The sequence below is a fragment of the Mus caroli genome, chromosome 7 (genome assembly GCF_900094665.2).
Source record: "Mus caroli chromosome 7, CAROLI_EIJ_v1.1, whole genome shotgun sequence".
In the NCBI taxonomy this organism is placed as follows: Eukaryota; Metazoa; Chordata; class Mammalia; order Rodentia; family Muridae; genus Mus; species Mus caroli.
Genome location: NC_034576.1, coordinates 26,391,935 through 26,399,971, shown reverse-complemented (window position 1 = coordinate 26,399,971; position 8,037 = coordinate 26,391,935).

Below are 8,037 nucleotides of genomic sequence, written 5' to 3'. Positions count from 1 at the left end.
TCAGCTCCCACCCAGTGTAACAGGGCAGCTGTGTTGGGGTGTGTTTTTGGCAGAGTCCTGCAAGGTTGTTGCTCCTCACTAAGCCCTTTGCTGAAGGGGAAGCCAACCTAGATGTTTAAGATATTAACTGCTAAATCTTCAGATCTTTAGATTTACTAAACCCAGAATGTCTTGTACCCTTCATAACCCTTTGTAATAATCCTTAGTGTTTTCTTCCCGTACTGAGGACACAGCCTTGGGCTCTGTACCCTCCCCCACCTCCAAGCTTCATGGGGCTGGAGATGTGGCTCATTGGTTATAAGAGCCCTCCTACTCTTGCAAAAGCACCCACGTTTGGTTCCCCGTATCCACCTGGAGGCTCACAACTGCCTGTAACTCTGGTTTCAGGGGATCTGACTCCCTCTTCTCCCCTCGGTAGGCACCAGATATGCACATGGTACACATAACTACATGCAGACAAAATAGTCATAACGCATTAAAATAAGTCTTTTTTTTTTAAATGTTGAACCAGAAATTTAATCATCTGGAGTCATATGCTATCTCTGAGTTATTTACTCTATCCAACAATTGCGTGTGTCTTCCAGACATGTTTAGCTGGATTTTATAAAATAAGTTTTAAGAGCATTTATTTATTTATTTATTTATTTCCGAGACAGGGTTTCTCTGTATAGATAGCCCTGGCTGTCCTCGAACTCACTTTGTAGACCAGGCTGGCCTTGAACTCAGAAATCCTCCTGCCTCTGCCTCCCGAGTGCTGGGATCAAAGGTGTGCGCCACCACACCTGGCTAAGAGTATTTATTTTTATTATTTTAAAATTATGTGTGTGTGTTCATGTGTGTGCAGGTGACGAGAGAGCTCAAAAGAGGGCGCCAGACCCCCAGAACTGGAGTTACAGGCAGTTTTGAGCCACCCAACATGATGCTGGGAAAGAAACTGAGGTCTTTTGAAAAAGCAGCACGCACTTTTAATCTTCAAGCCTCCTCTCCCGCCTGCACCTCATGCTTTCTAAGCAATGCTCTCTCTCATGGTTGTATTTTAGGCGAGTGCTATCCCACCAAACTGCACCTGCAGATCTTGGTGGTGTATTCTGCACATTTTTTTTTTTTTAAAAACACTGATCCATAACCCCCACCCTTCTAATTAGTTTTCTTTCATTGCTGTGACCAGATACCTCACATGAAGTAATGTAAGAAAGAAAGGCCAGAAATGGGTGTAGGAGCAGATCCTTGGAGCTGGAATTACAGGAGGTCGTGAGCCATCTGATGTGGGTGCTGGGAACCAAACTTAGTCCTCTGTAAGCAAGGCAAGCACTCTTAACTGTTGACCCATCTCTCCAGCCCCCAGGCACATCTTTGTTTTTGTTTTTGTTTTTTGTTTTTCGAGACAGGGTTTCTCTGTAGCCCTGGTTGTCCTGGAACTCACTCTGTAGACCAGGCTGGCCTTGAACTCAGAAATCCACCTGCCTCTGCCTCCTGAGTGCTGGGATTAAAGGTGTGCGTGACCACGCCCGGCCCAGACACATCTTTAAGTCAGAATGTTCTACATCTGGTCCCTGACATCTCCTCTTTACCTCACATGTAAAATACATTTAGTTCACCCCCTAAAGTCCCTATAACCTCAGCAGCTTTAAAACTGTTCCAAAGTTCATTTCCTTCTCCTTTGTTTTGGGATGGATTCTCTCCTTTGCTGACCTGGAATTTACAGAAATCCGCCTGTCTCTGCCTCAGGAGAGCTGGGATTAAAGGTGTGCACTGCAGTGGCTGAGATTCAGTCTTTAACGTAAGCACCTATAAAATAAAAATTTAAAAAGCTGGAGCTGGGGTGTGTGTGTGTGGTGTTTAGAATCTGGACCCTCCAGGACCCACATAGATGCTTGGTGGATGTGGGGGCCCATGTGTAACTCAGTGCTCAGAAGGTGGAGATGAGGACCACAGAGCAAGCTGGCTAGCCAGACTGACCCACTAGCTCTAGGGTAAACTGAGAGAGCCTGCGGCAATGAACAAAGTGGTCCGTGGTTGAAGAGAACTCCCATTTTCCACACTCATGCATACACATAGGTGAAAACATGCATGCACATACATGCACAGCACACACAGAGATGCATGCCAAAATTTTTTTTTTTTAAAACTCAAGTTATATACGTTTAATATACAAGGCATATATTAGACATTCACCATTTAGGGTAGGGAAATGAGGGCATTAGTGAGAGGAGACTGAACCAAAGCAACACCAGAACCGATCGGGAAACGCACTAAACCCTGAAGGCTCATGGTCAGCCTCTGGAGCAGTGATTCTCAACCTGTGGGTTGTGACCCACACAGGGCTTACGCATCAGAGATTTACATTATGATTGGTACAGTAAAAATATAGTTATGAAGTAGCGATGAAGTAATTTTATGACTGGGGTGGGTCACTACAACGTGAGGAACGGCGTTAAAGGGTCACAGTATTAGGAAGGCTGAGAACCGCTGGTCTAGAGCTGTGGCGGGCTCATATGGAGTTTGGTAGTCTTGTTCCTCGTTCTGTTCCCTGCTGCAGCTTTCCTCACTGCGTCCTGTGCACCGTCAGCATCCCCAGGGTGCCACAGCCACTTAGGATCCACCTTTTTTAGCCTCACACCGTGTCTCTTGGGGCCCCTTAGTTGATACTCCCCAAGTTCTACTGTCAGATCCAGATACTGTTTTAGGGTCTCCATTGCTGCGATAAAGCACCATGACTGAAAGCAAAGCAACCTGGGGAGGAAAGGGTTTATTTCAGCTTAGAACTCTCAGCTGTCATAGAGGCCACAGAGGAATACTGCTTCCTGGCTTGCCCTCCATGCTCAGCCTGGCTGCTTATACACCCCAGGACCACCGGCTGGGCTCTCTCACATCAGTCACTAATTAAGAAAATACCTGCTCCCGTGCCAGAGAAGCTCCTGATGACGGCCGGTATAGATGACTGCTACACTTCAGCCAGAGGATGCACTGGACAACTGTGCCAAGGCCACCTTTGATGCCATCTCCAAGACGTACAGCTACCTGACCCCCAACCTCTGGAAAGAGACTGTGCTCACCAAGTCTCCTTATCAGGAACTCACTGATCATCTTGTGAAAACCCACACCAGAGTCTCTGTTCAGAGGACCAGGGCTCCAGCTGTGGCTACCACATAAGAAAAATAAATGAATTAAGAAAAGAAAAGAAGATGCCCACAGGCCAGTCTGATGGAGGCAGTCCCTCAGTCAAGCTCCTCCTTTCCTAGGTTTAAGTCTAGCTTGTGTCAAGTTGATAAGGTACTACCCACCCTTCCCAATAGCTGTCATGGCTTGTGTGTGCCTGGGAATCCGGACCTGGCAAAAGACTGGTCCAGTGGTTGTTACAGGCAGGGAACCCTTTGAATGGCTTTCTCAGTACTTGGCCTCTCTCCTTTCAAATGAATGAATATTTTCTCAAATCGGAGCCTTCAGTGGGCGGAGTTTTGCATTCAGGGCACTGTTAGGAAGTCCATGAGGCAAAGAGTGTGGGGATTTTACTTTTCTTTTTTAAAAAATAATTTATTTTTATTTTATGTGCATTGGTGTTTGTCTGTGTGAGGGTAGCTTTCAGGTCCCCTGGAACTGGAGTTACAGACAGTTGCCAGCTGCTATGTAGGTGCCAGGAATTGAACCAGGTCATCTGGAAGAGTAGTCAGTGCTCTTAACCACTGAGCCATCTCCCTAGCCTTGAGAAATTGATAACTCTAATCTCTTTAAGAATCACCGATCTTTGTCTGCACCCTCCTTGTTGGGGACTATAAACTCCTTCATTCTTTTCTTCTGCCAAACTGCACATTTCCCCACATATTTTAGTTCTTCCCATTGTAGATATGAGTAAATGCAGTCATTACACCACAGCTGAATGTTAATGCTGTCTTAGCATTTCCTTCACTATGTATTACTTTAAAAAAAAATAGATACTTTCACTCATTTGTTTGTTTTGAAACAAGGTCTTACTGTGTAGACCACACTGGCCTTGAATTTAGAGACCACCTGCCTCAGCTTCCTGACTGCTGAGATTAAAGGCATGAGACACTGGGCTGTTTTTATTTTAATTTATGGGTATGTTTGTATGTCTGTGAGCATGTATGTCATGTGTGTGCAGTGCCTGATGTGGCCAGGAGGGGGCATCAGAACCCCTGCAGCTGGAGCCACAGGAGGGTGTCAGCTGTCTGACATGGGTGTTGGGAACTGAACTTGGGTCCTCTGCAGGATCCACTGAGCCCAAGTCTCCAGCCCAAGTCAATTACTTTTCAATTCAGCCTCATTCAAAATGTTAAGGTCTGGGTAGAATCCAGTTAGATTATTTCACGGAATGGATCTTAGGCATATTATGGCTGTGATGAAACACTATGACCAAAAGCAACCTGGGAAGGAAAGGGTTTTTTTGGCTTACGTATCCAGAGTCACAGTCCATTGAGGGGAAGCCAGGCAGGAACTCAAACTGAATGGGAGCCTGGAAGCAGGAGCTGATGCAGAGGCCATGGAGGGGCGCTGCTTACTGGCTTGCGTATTATGGCTTGCTCAGCCTGCTTTCTTATAGAACCCAGGGCCGCTTGCCCAGGCATGGCAACACACACTATGGGTTGGGCCTTCCTCCGTCATTCACCAGTTAAGGAAATGCCCTACAGGCTTGCCTATAGCCAAACCTTATGGAGACATTTTCTCAATAGAGGCTCCCTCTTCTCAGATGACTTTAGCCTGAGTCAAGTTTTAACATAAAACTACCAGGCGCAAAATGTAACAAATTGTTCCTAACCCAATGCTCAGCAAATCCCCCGTTCCCCTCCAAAACAAAAGCAGACGGTTAGACACTGCTTTCACTCCAGCGCACCTACCCTTCAGCTTGGCCTTCAAGGTAAGCAGCATGGGAACTTGGCCTCGCTGCCTTCGTGTCTGTCAAAAACAAAAAGATGTTGTCTTCTTTCCTCGTGAGTCAACTTGGCATCTGTGCCACACAGATCACCCTTCAGGTGACAGTGATTATTCCTGAGGGTGAGGCTGCACCTGGAATTGGCATGATCATTTTGAAGGCCTCAGAGCCCTCCTATCAAGGATGACAGATAGAGACTTCTTTTGAACCGCCTCGCAGAGAGAGAACTGAGGCTGCCATGGTCTAGACCACACCCTGGCCTCATTAATTGTGCTGATTGAGACAATATTTTGTACCCTTCACTTTTCTTTTCCTATTTAAACCTGAACCTAATGTCAGTACCCCAATGATGGGGGACGGGCTTAGGGAACACTTGATGCCTCTATTTGTTCTTTTTGCCAAATGTGGCCACACTAAATAAACCTGTCACGTCTACTATTATCTCTTCAATTGACCTATTGTAGAAGAGTGGCTGAGCCTAGCTCTCTCTCTCTCTCCTATTGGATATTTTATTTATTTACATTTCAAATGTTATTCCCTTTCCCAGTTTCCCATCACAAACCCTCTATCCCATTCCCCCAGCCTCTATGAGGGTGCTCCCCCACCCACCCACCCACCCACCCACTTCCACCTCACCACCTTGGCATTTCCTTACACTGGGGCATCAAGCCTTTACAGGACCAATGGACTCCCATTGATGCCAGATAAGTCCATCTTCTGCTACATATGCAGCCAGAGCTATGAGTCCCTCCATGTGTACTCTTTGGTTGGTAGTTTAGTTCCTGGGAGCTCTGGGAGTCTGGCTGGTTGATATTGTTGTTCTTCCTATGGGGTTGCAACTCCCTTCAGCTCCTTCAGTCCTTTCTCTACCTCCTGCACTGGGGTCCCTGTGCTCAGTCTGATGGTTGGCTGCAAGCATCTGCATCTGTATTGGTCAGGCTTTGGCACAACCTCTCAGGAGATCACTATCTCAGGCTCCTGTCAGCAAGCACTTCCTGGCATGCTCAATAGTGTCTGGGTTTGGTGACTGCATATGGGATGGATCTCCAGGTGGGGCAGTCTCTGGATGGCCTTTCCTTCAGTCTCTGCTCCACATTTTGTCCCTGTATTTCCTTTAGATAGGAGTCATTCTGGATTAAAAATTTGGAGATGAGTGGGTGACCCCATCCCACAACCGGGGGGAGCCTAGCTTTTGTTGTTGTTTGTTCATTTGTTTGTTTGAGACAGGGTCTCTCTATGTAGACTAGGCTGGACTCATTGGAGATCCACTTGCACCTGTCTTCCGAGCGCTGGAATTAAAGGTTTGTGCCTTTCATAGGTCCCCACCACCCACGTGGCAGCTGACAACCATCCGTGACTCTAGATCCAGTGGATCTGATGGTCTTTCCTGACTTCCCTGGGAACCAGGCACACATGTGGTACACAGGCGCACGAAGGAGAGACCCTCATACATAAAACACAATAAATATAATAAAAGCAAAGCAAGCAACCCAAACCAAACTTTGTGAGCCCAGCATCCATCACATTTTTTTTTTTTTAGCATTTTGGTCTTCCAAACTCTCTCCAAGATGGCCCACCTCCACATTTCCACAGCCTGTTCACGGGGCTTTGGAACCACATATCCTTGAGTCACAATGTTGGCCGTGTCCATATGACTCACCTTCTGAGTTATGTTTCTTGTTCCTGGGACCAAACATCTGGGAGAAGCAGGTTTAGGAAGGAAGGGCATTGCCCCGGATAGAATGACAAGCAAGTATGGAGAAAACCGGACCCAGACAAGTCTCAAGTCTTTTTTTTTTTTTTTTTTCCTTTGAGACAGGGTTTCTCTGTATAGACCTGGCTGTCCTGAAACTCACTTTGTAGACCAGGCTGGCCTTGAACTCATAAATCCGTCTGGCTCTGGCTCCCGAGTGCTGGGATTAAAGGTGTGCGCCACCATGCCCGGCTAAGCCTCAAGTCTTAAAGAAACAGCACAAGCCTGGTGGTGGTGGCAGTTGGGGTACACCTTTAATCCCAGTACTCGGGAGAAAGAGGAAGCAGAGGCAGGTGGATCTCTGAGTTTGAGGCCAGCGAGCTCCAGTGTGGTCTATAGAGTGAGTTCTAGGACTGGCAGGGCTACACAGAGAAAACAATAACAACAACAAACCAAAAAACCAAACCAAAACCAAAAGATCATTTCCTCTTGCTTTTAGGGAGGGGGATGGCTGTTGGGCAGATCTTTTTCCTCTGTCCTGAGTTTGCCCATGGCCCAAATGATCTTAGAACAGAATGCATTTCTTTCTCAGCCCAGGTTGTTGGCAGCTGGGCTTGGTCCACAGTTGGAGGGATGCAGCCCATCATGGTGGTGGGAGCATGATGTAAGCCGTCTCGTTGCATTCACAGGAACATGAATGCTGGTGCCCTGTTCATGTTATTTCCCCCAGTATTCAGTGCAGGACCTCAGCCTATGGGGCGCTCCTCACATTTAGGAGGAGCCTCAGTTAATCCTCTCTGGAAACACCCAGACGTGTGTCTCCTGGGTGATTATCAATCTCATCAAGTTGGCAATCGAGGTTTGAATGTGAAATGCCCCTCCTGGGCTTAAGTATTTGAATGTTTAGCCTCCAGTTGGTGATGCTGTGTGGGAAGGTGGTGGAGCCTTACTGGAAGAAGGGGGCCACTGGGGAAGGCCTTGAGGTTTTATAGCCTGGCCCCGTATTCTGGCTTTTTTTATTTTTTCTTCTTGACTGAAGATGCATTATCAATAGCTGCACCTCCACTCTAGCCACCATGCCTTTCCACCGTGATGGAACGCATCCCCTCAAACTGGGAGCCGGAAGAGACCCTCTCTCCCTTTAGCTGCTTCCTAGTGACTAACACCACAGCTAAGATTTGGTGATGATGACTACATCAGAGCCAGTCTTGGTGGCACACGCTTTTTACCCCAGCACCCAGGAGGCAGAGGCAGTCAGATATCTGTGAGTTTAAGGCCAGCCAGGGCTACCCAGTGAAACCTTTTCTCAAAAACAAACAAACAAACAAACAAACAAACACCCAAAATAACTAAATACAAATTACAAATGTTAGCTATTATATATCCCCTAGTCTTCTGTCGTGTGAGTATGTCTGTCTGAAAGAGGGGCAGGGACAGCCCTGTGCAACAGCCTGTT